The sequence below is a fragment of the Pleurodeles waltl genome, chromosome 7 (assembly GCF_031143425.1).
Source record: "Pleurodeles waltl isolate 20211129_DDA chromosome 7, aPleWal1.hap1.20221129, whole genome shotgun sequence".
In the NCBI taxonomy this organism is placed as follows: Eukaryota; Metazoa; Chordata; class Amphibia; order Caudata; family Salamandridae; genus Pleurodeles; species Pleurodeles waltl.
The window spans coordinates 1,293,482,632-1,293,495,772 of record NC_090446.1 but is presented as its reverse complement, the minus strand read 5'-3'; the positions used below and the strand labels follow the sequence as shown (position 1 = coordinate 1,293,495,772).

The following is a 13,141-nucleotide window of genomic DNA, read 5'->3' as shown; positions in this document are numbered from 1 at the left end:
TTGGCAAAAGGCATCAAGGATAGGTCTGAATCCATGGTTATTCCTAGTTTTCAAACTACTCTTGATTTTGTTGGTGGTTTTTGAAGTTCCTTAGGCCATACGGTGGTAGTGTTTAAATCACAGTCTCACAATTTCAGAACTTACATATTTTCAAAATTAATTACATAGAACAAAATCATTGTCACTCATTTATCTTAAACAATTAACAACCACTGAGAAATCCAACAAACCAGGTTTTAGGTGTATGTCACTTGCTGTGTTATTCATCTGGATAAAATAACAGAAAGCCCACAGACAAACCAAAATTCCCACTGGATGGCACACTATGCAAATCACAGAAATTTAATTTACATGTTTTAGCCACACCCTTAACTACATAGGCCAGGCCCCTTTTTGCGACCCACCACACACACACTTTTTTCATCCCACTTTAAGCCCTACTTATAAGAAATTAAATCAATCAGGCACAAGAGGGCTCTATGGAAAAAGTACTACGTTAAGTCCAGACAGGACACCCTTTTTCATATTAATATCACTGACTTTCCCTGACTTAACAAACAGAATGATCGCAGGAAAAGCTCAACACCTCAGAGAGAGAAATTTCGCATAATAATAAAAACAAATCATGAGATGTTCTGTGTTTAAACGAGCAGAAAAGGCCAATTTCTCCACAGCAGTCTTGTGTGCATCAGAAATTAAATTACGCAGGAAAATGGCAATGTCTGGAATGCCATTCCAGCTCTATTACAGCTCACGAGTCCCCATGGAAAAGGGCCTGCCCAGAGCCAGACTTTCGGTCAGAATATGATGTGGTAAAGGGACGTGGCAGAGGCTATTGAACAAAGGGAAGTGATGGGGACTATCCAGGAGTTCATCTTTGATCCTCGGAGTGGATGTCCACCTCCACATTCACAGTGGTCAGGTAAGGCATTGTTTCTATGCAGCCGTTCTCAAATACAGATATAAACAAGAAAGTAAAACTGTTCCTTGCCTGTTTAGAGCAGATTTGCCACTTAATGGTGGTGCATAGCCAGCGGTTACCCTGAGCAATGTGCTTCCTCTGGCTTAGAGCTACAGCATCTAGCCTTTCAATTACTTGAGTCCAACAAGGTACCACACAGGAAGTATTTAGGATTTATCAAACAGATCAATTGTTTGATCATGTTCTCCTTATTAGAAAAGAAGCCCTTTCAAACAAAACAAGTGAAACTGAAAGTGTTTTATAGCCTGCAGTTTAATAGTTAATAACTCACTGTGATTTAAGTGCTCTCTCCTGTGGTGCGTTGGCAGGGTGCGTTGGCATCGGCACTGCCAGGAGGACTGGTCCTATAGGTCGGTGTGCGGGCTGGTTCTTTAGCTGTTTGTGGCCTGGTTTTCATTGTGATCGGATAGGTTTTAAAGTTGATTTCCCTGATATTACCACATACATTTCCTGCAGAAAACTCAAATGCATGCAGTCCCCCATACCTTCCAAAACAACTATTCAGCATGTGTCTTTACACGTTTAGCCCTGCCCCTATTTGCAAATGTGGACAATGTTTTTTAGCTACTTGTCTCGCTAATGGGGGCAACTTTCATTTTGGTACACTGACTTAAAGACTTATGACCACTTTATGGGTCACACAATGAGGCGGCTGTCATGAACGTGACCCCAAAAGGGACAGTGATGTAATTTGTGCATACAAAAACTATGGGAACTGTATTCCTGAGTTCAATTGGGACCGGGCATCAGATGTGACTACAAAGGGCTTGCCCCTCTATTTTGGCACCAGAGAAAGTCAGACACTTTCTACCCTACGCCCTCCCTGGGACTCCTATTGCACTTCAGCAGCCCCAGAAACCTTTGAAAGGAACATGCAGATTTTTGGGGGGGAGTTTTTTTTATATAGCAGAAACTCGGCCAATTACATAATATTGCAATACTAGGCAAGGTGGCTGCTGCAAGGTGAAGGTGACCTCAGTCACATCCATTGTGTTTGAGATGGTCTGTTCTGTGGGAGTGCTTCTCAGGTGGACAAAGGGGGCAGCACCTTCGAACCAGGTATTGAATGGGTCACAAACATGCCCTGAATGTACTTATGATTGCTGCAATGTGTTTATCAGTTGTCTTGTAATATTTTCAAGTTGGTGAGTGTTTACATAACATATGTTTTATATGTATAGTTTATGTATGATTTGCATAAACTTTAACAATATTTTTAAGTTTTAAATACACTGCTGTGGTAGGTATATAAAAGGGGTCTCTCTCTGGGGTGGTCTCAAATTGTAATTATAGATAACGGAATGTATTTGTTGCAATGCTTGACAGTAAAGGGGTCTCAACCAGCACTGTGCTTCCTTTGTGTCTGTTCAACCGCTTCAGAGCGCTTTGACACTATGGGCCTGATTCTAACTTTGGAGGACGGTGTTAAACCGTCCCAAAAGTGGCGGATATACCACCTACCGTATTACGAGTCCATTATATCCTATGGAACTCGTAATACGGTAGGTGGTATATCCGCCACTTTTGGGACGGTTTAACACCGTCCTCCAAAGTTAGAATCAGGCCCAATAAATTATAAAGGTTAATATTATACCAAATCAGTAGCACTCACGTTATGAACCTTGGAAGGATGAAAAGCAGATCCTGCAGAGAATCAGGCGTGTACCCTCCAGTTTGTGTTTGCCATTTGGCTGCAGATGCCTCGACTCCCTAAACTACCATACATTGGGTTGTTTGATAAAACCGTATCTGAACCTTGTCTAAAATATATCTTATTTCAATATCACTATTTTACAGCAAAACTCTGAATGTACAAGTTGGAGAGCCTGTGCGCGAAGACCACCGGTAATTTGCATTTGGTAAATGATAAGTCCCCGAGGCTGATCCTGTACCACACCATGAGCCCCCTCGCCTCCTGCTCTCCTCCCCCCTGATAAATGTTGTGACTCCAACGCCACTGACCGTCAGCCCCAACGACTTCCCTCCAAACGAAATCTCAGCACCTGTGGAGCAGAGATCGGGTAAAAAACACAAGACTACATCGAACCAGCTCTCTCCGGTCCTCGACCTCGGTTTGCACCTCTGGTTACTAGAAGTCCTGGGCTCAAGGGCCCCTTTGAAGCTCTGCCCCCTCAGAGGGGAGATCGGTTTCTGATGTCTAAGCACACGGAGGCTTCGGGAGGTGCTAATGGCATGAAACTGAAACTGCAGAGAAGCTCTCTATAGTCCATTAGTATCGCCAGCACAGATGGCAAGACGATTTCATCAGGCCTGGGCACTTTCCACAGAATGTAACCCCATCCAATCATAACAGAGCTGCGGTCGCTCGGATGGCCGCGGAAGGGGGGCCACGTGCCAAAAAGCCGCAATGACCTGCTGCGCACAGACCTCGCTAATGTGCAAATTGTTTCCTGGAGGACTATATAAAAGACGAATGGTCTCTGGCAGAGCTAGCGATATCAGAGAATTGTTCTACATACGCGTGGACACACAGCAGTCTGTGTCTCTAGTTCAATAACAGCATAACTAGGGGACCTTGGGGCATGCACGCGTTTCAGGGGACAATGAAACACAGACTCTTTTGGCTCCGCTCAAGAATATCAAATTGATGCAACAAATAATCACTTTGCAATTTGCAAAACTGAATCCAACAATAAAAACGCTCCCGGTTCCAGGGTGGTGCATTTGCTTATGTCTTAATAGAAGGGGCCTTTATGTTGATTACTGAGTAAGGTGTCACCGAAAACAGCAGAAAATTAACGGGTAGCTAGCTCGACTGTGTTCTTAAACTGGTAACAACTCTCAAAAGTTTAAGCCAAAAACTCGCACGGACGGCTGCAAAGGTTGGTATTTTGTTCCCTCTAGTGGGCGTTCTTAAAAGTCCACATTGTTTGTAAGGACCGCTTTACTTTCAAGTCTAGTTACAAACAGTTTTAGTCTTTTTTTGTTTAAGAACTCATAACATCAACACACAGAGAGACGGATTCGGGCCAACCCCCTTCAGAAACTGCTTATTTAAGTGTCTTTCACATTTTGAATCAGCCAACAGGTATTGTGCGGCTTGCAGTGGTGGTTTGCCACTGTACCAACCTGAAGAAGTATTTTTAGCTTAATCTTTTATCAAACATGTTTTTTGTAAAGGTCGTGAACACAGAATACAGAATATCTAACTTGCTTTATTTATTTTTTTGCAAGAGTGGTGTTTTGACAGGCCTGTCTCTATAATTTTACAATATTGGAGGCAAAAAAGAAAGCTCATTGTATCATAATAGTATTAAACCAAACCGGCAAGTGTAAACCTCCATCTCCACCTCTCCTATCTTTTCTATGAGGAGATCCTCACACTTGACATACTTGTTACGAAAGAAGGGGTTAAAAGGGGGCTAAGAAGGGGAGGTGGGAGGGGCGAGCACTCTCCCGCCAAAGAGTAAGCCATTTGCTATTCACAAGCTGCACTTATAAATCTACTACAGCTCAAAAGGTACCAACAGTGATATATGTACTCCAACTCAGAGCCGGAGTAGGTCCAGCACCACACATGGGCAACCCCTATGAGAATATAGGAGTACATTTTAAAAAGTTTGTTAAACTTGAAAAAATAGTAAAACAATGTATGTTATATAGTCACATAAATTAGTATTACGCATTTATTTTAATTGCAGTATAAAATATGTTTTTGAACGAAATATCTAATTAATTTAAATATATTAATTTAAATGAACATTAATTTTTTGAAGCTTTATCAGCCTTCCTCAAATTAAAATGTTTGTATTCACTTTTTAGGTAAATATAAAAATTACAAAAAGGTATGTATATAATTGTTTTTTTCAAGTTGTTACATATATTTTTACATAGAAATTATTAACATTAAATCCTGAAAATACCTCAATGCGCAGCTATCTCACATCATCTCAGAAAATTGCATTGGCTACTGGTCAAGAAGAGGATCATTTTTAAAGCCCTCATACTGGCTCATATCACCTTACACTCTTTTGGTCCCCAGAATCTATCAAACAGGTTTATTCTTTACCTTCTTTCTAGAGCTTTATGTTCATCTCTTGCTCCTTGGGTTACGGTCCCGAAGTTTAGGCACACGAGGAGAGGCGGTTGCTTTTTTTTTTCTGACCGCGCATGTTTGGAACCAGAAGTTAGCAACCATCAGGAGCAAAGAGCTGCAGTTTTGTAAGCTGGTAAAAACCTAGCTGTATGCTTCCTCATAATTGGTCTATGGTTACTGTGTGCGGTTACTGTGAGTCATTTTAGCAGAGGGGCACTCCTAGAAGCACCTTTGCACTTTATAAACCACATTCATTCATTCATTCATATTATTTTATTAATATATATATATATATATAACATTCAATTTAATTTATATACGTATGTATTTAAAAAAAAAGTAAAATCAAATTATTTTAATCTAACTCTATTTTCTATGGGGTATTGGGTTAAATCCCTTCCCCCATGATTTTCTGTGGGAGGGCGCTGCAGTGTCAGCCGCTGCGGAGGTGTGGTCCAGGAATTATAATGCTCCTTTTTGGCTGTAGAAAAATTACACTAATACATTTGGCTCCACCCAACCTCCCTCGTTTCAGGGAGAAAGTACATATGTCTCTTTACACTCCTAAGTAGTAACTTTACACTCATAGATGGTGACTATCCAAAATAAGAAAAGTTACTCAAAAGTCTAAGTGTAAACATACACATGTAGATTTACTCATCTGTAAGTTTACCTTTGTGAATAGACCCTATGTCACTTATATATGAAAAAGCACACTTCCCCATACAGCTAATTTATCTAAACTATGGAGCAAATTTGGTGTAAAACTCGAAATTTCTAAGTGCTAATTTAATAAATATTCAAGCTGAATGAATGATGGTGCAAATCTGAACATACCCCAAGAACTACTGAGTGATATGGCAAATTTAAACATGCAATAAGGATTACTGGGTAATATAGCAAATCTAAATATTCAGTTTGGACTATCGAATGATGGTTTAAATCTGACTGTGGATTAAGGATTACTTAGCGATTGGCAAATATAAAAAAAATACAATGATTAGCATTCTTGGTACGGTGCTGCCCACTGCTTCATAATGCTTTCACTGGTGTAACATTTTGTAGGAACTCTTGGTGTAATAGTGACCAGCCCAGTTGTAATACTTGCACTGCCATAATATTAGTAATTTTTAGCACTTTTATGGCCCTATTACTGCTGCTGTCTGAGACCTAAGTCTTAGCATTTTTATAACACTATTACTTCAGCTGTCTGAGGCCCCATTCTGACTACTGCCTTATCCCTTTTTCTGTCAACCTTTATCAATAAAAACAAGAAGCATTACCTAACGAATAAAAAGAACCAAAACAGTGTACAGATAATTAATAAAAAAAAGCTTTATCACTGCAACCTCAGAAAAACATTTCCTAACAATCACGTTTTAGAAGTGGAGCAATTCTGAAAATATTTTGCAGACAGATTCAACAGGTTGATACCCCAAAAAACATTTGAAATATATTAAGCAGAGGAAGAGAATCCAATGGATGAATAAAAGGATAACAAAAACAAAGACTTTAGAAGGTGCCTTACAATGGCCAAATAGCCAAACTGATAAAATGCCCCTTCAATATCACAACAGAATATACAAAACTTTCCTTAACACAAAAAGTCTTGGGGGCTGACATAGAGTTTGGGGGAGAAGGTACTTCATCACAACAGTGACGGAGTACCTTCTCCACCAAACTGAAGGTCTGTCCACCTGATATATGTTCAGGCAGATCTTAAGAACGTCAGCGATGGACCCTACTCCTGCTCGGATGCTAATATGTTCTTTCAGTGGCCCGACAAAGTATGGGCTGTCGGAGGTTCACATATAAAACCATTTGCCTGATTGACAGCGGATGTTGTTATATGTTTTTTTTGCTGTTTGTCATTGCCAGGTCAGGAACTGTAAAAAAAGAAAAAAAACGGCCCCACCCAAACAATGAGAGACAACTCCCATGGTGACAGACCTCTGCCCAACAAAAATCTTAAAAACAAATCTTACTCAACATCTAAAAAAAAAATCATTAAAACTCAATAGGTCGCTAACTAGAGTCTCCCCGTTAGTCCTCAAGACCACCTTCATAAAAAAAAAAAAACTAAACTTGAGGCCGATCTGCAATGACCCACTCCTAGGAACACCAATTGAAAGATTTACATTCACATAGATATCTGACCTCATAGCAGGGAACAACCTACTTGATGACCACCTAATTGGTTTCTGCCAAAGAAGTGGCACCAATTCCACCTTGATTTTCATGCGGGATGACTTAATAATGACAGAGAACAGTAATTCCAGGGTTCTCAAAGACTTGATTATCTCACGGTCCTCTTTAACCTCAACAGGACACTACTACCAGACAACCTCAGTTACTTCAACCTAAGCTGCTACAGAGATGACACAGATCATCCTAAGACCTACAGGGACAAGAATTCAGATTTTCCTAGCTTTAGTAAAGGAAAGTCTAGATTTTATTAAAGACACGGAGGCGAGTATTATGCTTTCCTTTCTTGCTTTATTCAAATAGCAGCCAAGATGAAAACTAAAAACTACACATCCCATGAACATAGGGAAGAAAGAAACATATGATGTCATATCAAGGCAACCAATAACAAACCAGTATGCACCATAACTATCTTCACTACGAACAGCAAGTCCTCTTTTCTTGCAAGAGCAGGTCAAAACTGACGGAATAAAGGAATAATAACCACAATAATGGAAAAAGCCATTAATAACGAGAAAATGTCTTTAGCCAAGTCCAAAGAAGAGAACTGGAAATCACAGTTTCTGGATAACATGAACCGATGAACTTGTGGAGTGTCAGAAAGAGCAACTTGTCGAGGAAGGCTAGAACATCTAGGAGCAGTATCTTCAGGATGAAGTAGCTGGTGCAGGAGAAATCGGCACTGTAAAAGAAAGGGAGGGTTAATAAAAGCGGTGGGATAATACTCGCCTCCGTGTCTTTAATAAAATCTAGACTTTCCTTTACTAAAGCTAGGAAAATCTGAATTTTATTACAAGAACGGAGGCTCCTATTATGCTTGTTTAAAGCATATTAACAACTGAATCAACCACCGAAGTAATAGGCTTGCAATAAAAGGTTCTAAACGTGGTAACACAAGACCAATCTGCTGATCTAAGAATGTCCTCCAAGCGAGCTCCAGAGTTAAGGGCCTTAGAAGCCATGGCACCTCTGGTAGAATGTGCTCCGAAAGTGTTCGTATCAATGCCCGCAAGAGACATAACCCACTTAACCCAACGAGCTAGAGTGGGAGAGGAAACAGGTTTATGAGGTTTAGCAAAAGAAATCAACAACTGGGAAGAGGAGGACGTTCTTAAATCTGCAGTTCTAGCAATATAACTTTTTAAACAGTTCCCAACACATAATTTAGGATGCAAAGGAAAATACGGGTAATGAACTATTGAAATATTAGTCTTGGTTCTTCTATGAACTCTAAAAGACACATTAGAAGGAGAGAACTGGACGGAAGAAACGTCCAGAGCTCTGACATCAGACACACGCTTCAAGGAAACCAAACATAACAACATAGTCAATTTTGCAGAAAGAGACTTCAAAGAAAGTAAATCATTATCAAGCCAAGAATTGAAAAGATTCAAAACCAAATTGACGTCCCATAAATGTGTATATTTAGGAGCAGGGGGATTAGAAAATCTTACTCCCTTTAAAAGACGACACACCAAAGGGTGTTCTCCAATCGGCCTTCCATCAATGCGAACGTGTTCCGCAGAAATGGCTGATCTATAAGTATTTACTGTTCTATAAGCTTTCCCTTGAGAGGCAAGAGATGCTAAAAAATTGATGATTAGAATTATATCGGCTGAAACGGGATTTGAATTCCTGTCCAAGCACCAGCCACACCAGACCATCCAAGCAGATCTGTAGGCCTTGGAAGTTCCCGGGGCCCAAGAGTGACGGATATATTGGGCAGCCTCCTCCGAAATTCCTGGGGTTCTCCAGGCTGACCCGAAATCTTCCATGCCACCAGGGTTAAAGAATGATTGAGAACCAACTCGTGAGGAAGACCCTCCGGGTTGAGAAGTAGGTCCGGAAAAGAAGGAATTCGGATCGGAAGGTCTATGGATAATTCCAGAACCGAAGGGAACCAAGGTTGAGTTTGCCAGAAGGGGGTTATCAGAACTAGGGCAGCATACTGACGACGCACCTGAGCCAAAACTCTGGCAATCATAACGAACGGAGGGAAGGCATAATTGAAATGGGGAGACCAATCTTGGAGAAAAGCGTCGGTACCCAGAGCTTGAGGGTCCGGTCTCCAGCTGTAAAAAGTAGGGAGCTGTGAATTTAGACGTGAAGCGAACAGGTCTATCGACATGACACCGAACTTTGACGAAAGTTTGTCGAAAACTGAGGGGTGAAGACGCCAATCGCTGGAATCTTTTAGGTAACGGGAGCACCAGTCCGCTATGGTATTCAGCTTCCCTGGAAGGTATTGTGCTGTGACAGACAATTTTCTGGGAAGACAAAACTCCCAAAAACTTTTGGCTAGATCGGCCAGGGCTTTGGATCTCGTTCCCCCTAGATGATTTATATATTTTACGGAGGAGATGTTGTCCATCTTTAGAAGAATAGAACAACCTACTTTGTCTTTCGCGAAGGTCCTCAGAGCAAAGGAACCTGCAAGCATCTCTAAACAATTGATATGCAAGGCAGACTCCTTCTTTGACCATACGCCTCCAGTCGAGATGTTGCCACATCTTGCGCCCCAACCTGTCCGACTTGCATCGGATTCTAATACTAGATCTGGGGCCGAAGAGAAAATTGCTCTTCCGTTCCAAGCCTCCAGATGATCGAGCCACCATTGTATCTCTGCGCGAGATTCTTGATCTAACTGAACCACATCCGAATACTGCATGCCTTTGCGAAGATGATGAATCTTTAATCTTTGCAGAGCTCTGTAATGCAATGGGCCTGGAAATATGGCCTGAATAGAGGAAGCTAAAAGTCCTACAATCCTTGCTAGAGAACGAAGAGAAAGATAGGCAAGATCGAGGATCTGACGTAACTCGTGTTTTATACGAGATACCTTCTGTTGAGGAAGAGACAGGGACGAGGTTTTGGAATCTATGAGGAAACCTAGAAACTCCACTTGAGTCGAGGGACACAGGGAAGATTTTTCCATGTTCACCAGAAAACCAAGGGAATGTAATAACTGAAGGGCAATGTGTAAATGTTGCAACAGAGACTCTTTGTTCTGGGCCATTATGAGAAAATCGTCCAGATAGACGATCAATCTTATTCCCTGAGCCCTTAAAGAAGCTACCACTGGCTTCATCACCTTTGTGAAGCACCAAGGAGCCGAAGCCAGTCCGAAAGGAAGGGCTTTGAACTGGAAAATCGAATCCTCCCATTGAAACTGTAGGAATTTCCTGTAAGAGGGATGAATAGGAATCGCAAAATAAGCGTCTTGCAGATCCAGTCGAACAAACCAATCGCCCTGCAATAGAATGTCCCTGAGTTGTAAGATCGTTTCCATTTTGAAATGATTGTAGACCACGAAATTGTTGAACAATTTTAAGTTTATTACAAGGCGAAATTTCTTGTTCTTTTTCTGGACCAAAAATATGGTGCTGAGAAAACCCGAAGGGTGTAAGTAGGTTTCTTCTATCACATTTTTTGCTATTAAAGATAAAATCTCTAATTTCATTAAACGAGATTGTTCGAGGGAAAACCTTAGAGGAGGAGGAGGGGAATTCTGATAGGGAAACTGGTAAAGATCTATGCAATACCCTTGAATGGTTTGAAGAACCCAAGGATCCGCAGTAATACGACCCCAATTTGGAAGAAAAAGAGCTAACCGACCACCCACGGGAAGATGGCCAAAATTTAAATTCCTTACCTGAGACCTGTCCTCCTCTTTGGCGGTAACCTCTGTTTCTGAAACCTCTCCCTCTTTGGGGATAGAACTGGGGCTTGAACTCCGAAGAGTAGTAGGAAGAGCCTCGGAAACTGCCACCACGGGGGGCGAAGCGGCCGGTAAAGCGGCTCCTTCCTTTACCGGCCCTGCCAAAAACCCTAGAGTTGAAAATTTTCTTCATCGAAAATTGCACCTTGTCCAACGTTTGAAAGGTAGAAACGTATCTACCAAGTTCTTTAATGAATGAATCACCGAAGAGAAGTCCATTAGCCTGCTGCCCCTCTTCCCTGGTTGCAAAACTGCCCAATTTTGGTTCAATCTTTAGTAATAGGCTTTTACGCCTCTCTTGAGAAATAGCCGTATTAGCGATATAAATGACACTATGAAAATATGAATATATATACAAATAACACGACAAAAATATAGAGCTGAGGTAATAGAACTTATCTTGACTGCGAGCAGCAAGAAAAGAGGACTTGCTGTTCGTAGTGAAGATAGTTATGGTGCATACTGGTTTGTTATTGGTTGCCTTGATATGACATCATATGTTTCTTTCTTCCCTATGTTCATGGGATGTGTAGTTTTTAGTTTTCATCTTGGCTGCTATTTGAATAAAGCAAGAAAGGAAAGCATAATAGGAGCCTCCGTTCTTGTAATAAAATCTTTGAGACTGAACAACTGTCATTGTGCTGTCAAGTACTGGAAGCTTACTAACCACCTGTACTCTTAACCATTTCAAAACAGAGATCCTCACATGCTGACCATGGAGAAAAGTACAATCCCACAACCATCTGGCCCAAGGAAATACAGTCGCTGCTGTTGACAATAAAATAAATCTCAGTGTGTTTATAGACCCTAACATCTCATTCTTCCTTAAAGTGAATCAAGTAATTAGAAGCACTTTCTATACAATGTGAAGCATAGAACGAGTGGTTCTGTGGGACTCAATAAAGATAACCCATGAGGTTAGAGTACATGTCAGTCTTGATCATCCACAAAAATCAAAATGTTATTGTTCTTTACACAAGTATCTCCTACAGAAGGGCACGTACAAGGAAGAATAGTGTGCCTTATTTCTACTTCCTAGACCATCTGAATTGAGCTGCATAAATTAATGAGGCAGCATAGGTACCTCTTCAAAGCAATGGTCTATGGTGTGGTTGGTAACGGAATTTAAACATTAGGGGATAATGATTACTATGCAAACAGGAATATTCCTATTATTATAGATGCAGTAGAAGAGTTCTAACATGCAGTGCAACACCATATCTCACTACCTTTAGGGGTGAAGAGCAAAAAGACTGGTTAGTGCAGTACATATATCAGATTACAAGGGCTTACATTACATGCATGTTATGGGTTATTGACTAACTCTATTGTGAGTGTAGTTCGCTACATTGACACAATGTGATTCACATGTGTTTATTTATTCCAGAACGAAACATTGTTACGGCTAGTTGAGACCTCTGCAAATACACAATATATACAGTACAGTTGATAGGTATGTGTTTAATTAGTTAAATGTATGTCTGACATAATTAATAGGCATATGAGGTTAATAGATGTTTCTATAATTAATTTTTCTAGGTGCTTTGTCAGATGGATATTTTGTCCTGAAGAGACCCACTTTAAATAATATGGGGTTGAAACATCAACATTGACGTAGGTATAATTTAATATGACATAACTCCTAACTCTCTATTTGTGCTGGACTGATAATTTTGAATTATGGCTATCCACAATGTATATATGTATCATATTTTAATTGTTTCACCATAGCACAGATGAGCACTGTGCCATTCACACTTATTGCTTTATTTCCTAGCACCTTGTGCAAAGAATAATAAAATTGTGATTTTTGCAGCTGATCAAGACTGACATGTAGTTTAACCTCCTGGGTAATCTTTGATTAAGTCCCATTGAACCACTTATTCCATGTTTCGGTATACACAGGTTCCATTGATTGGGCAGACTGGGGTTTGGTCCTGTGTTCTTTCTATATTCTACATTCTACACAATGTGAACACTCAGGGACAACTTCCTGCACCCAGGACATCTCCAGAACCTACAAGGTATGTTCACCCCCGTAATGGATGCAGAAAAAGGCACAAACAAAGCTACTTCATTACCAGTCATGGAAATTCTGTCAGGACCAGAAGCTCGGATTATGCTTCTCTTCCTTTACTACTCAAAATGACAGCAGCCAATCACAGACAGAAAAACTCAA

The 13,141-nt window shown here is 40.6% G+C and overlaps 1 long non-coding RNA gene across 1 annotated transcript in view; it reads right to left on the bottom strand.

The window, feature by feature from the left end:
* Window positions 1–7,515: 7,515 nt before the first annotated feature.
* LOC138246194 (uncharacterized) overlaps window positions 7,516–13,141 on the bottom strand; it is a 133,977-nt gene continuing 128,351 nt past the window's right edge. Inside the window, exon 3 of the long non-coding RNA XR_011194237.1 lies at window positions 7,516–7,926. This is a non-coding gene — a long non-coding RNA (uncharacterized lncRNA). The remainder of the gene's footprint in view (window positions 7,927–13,141) is intronic.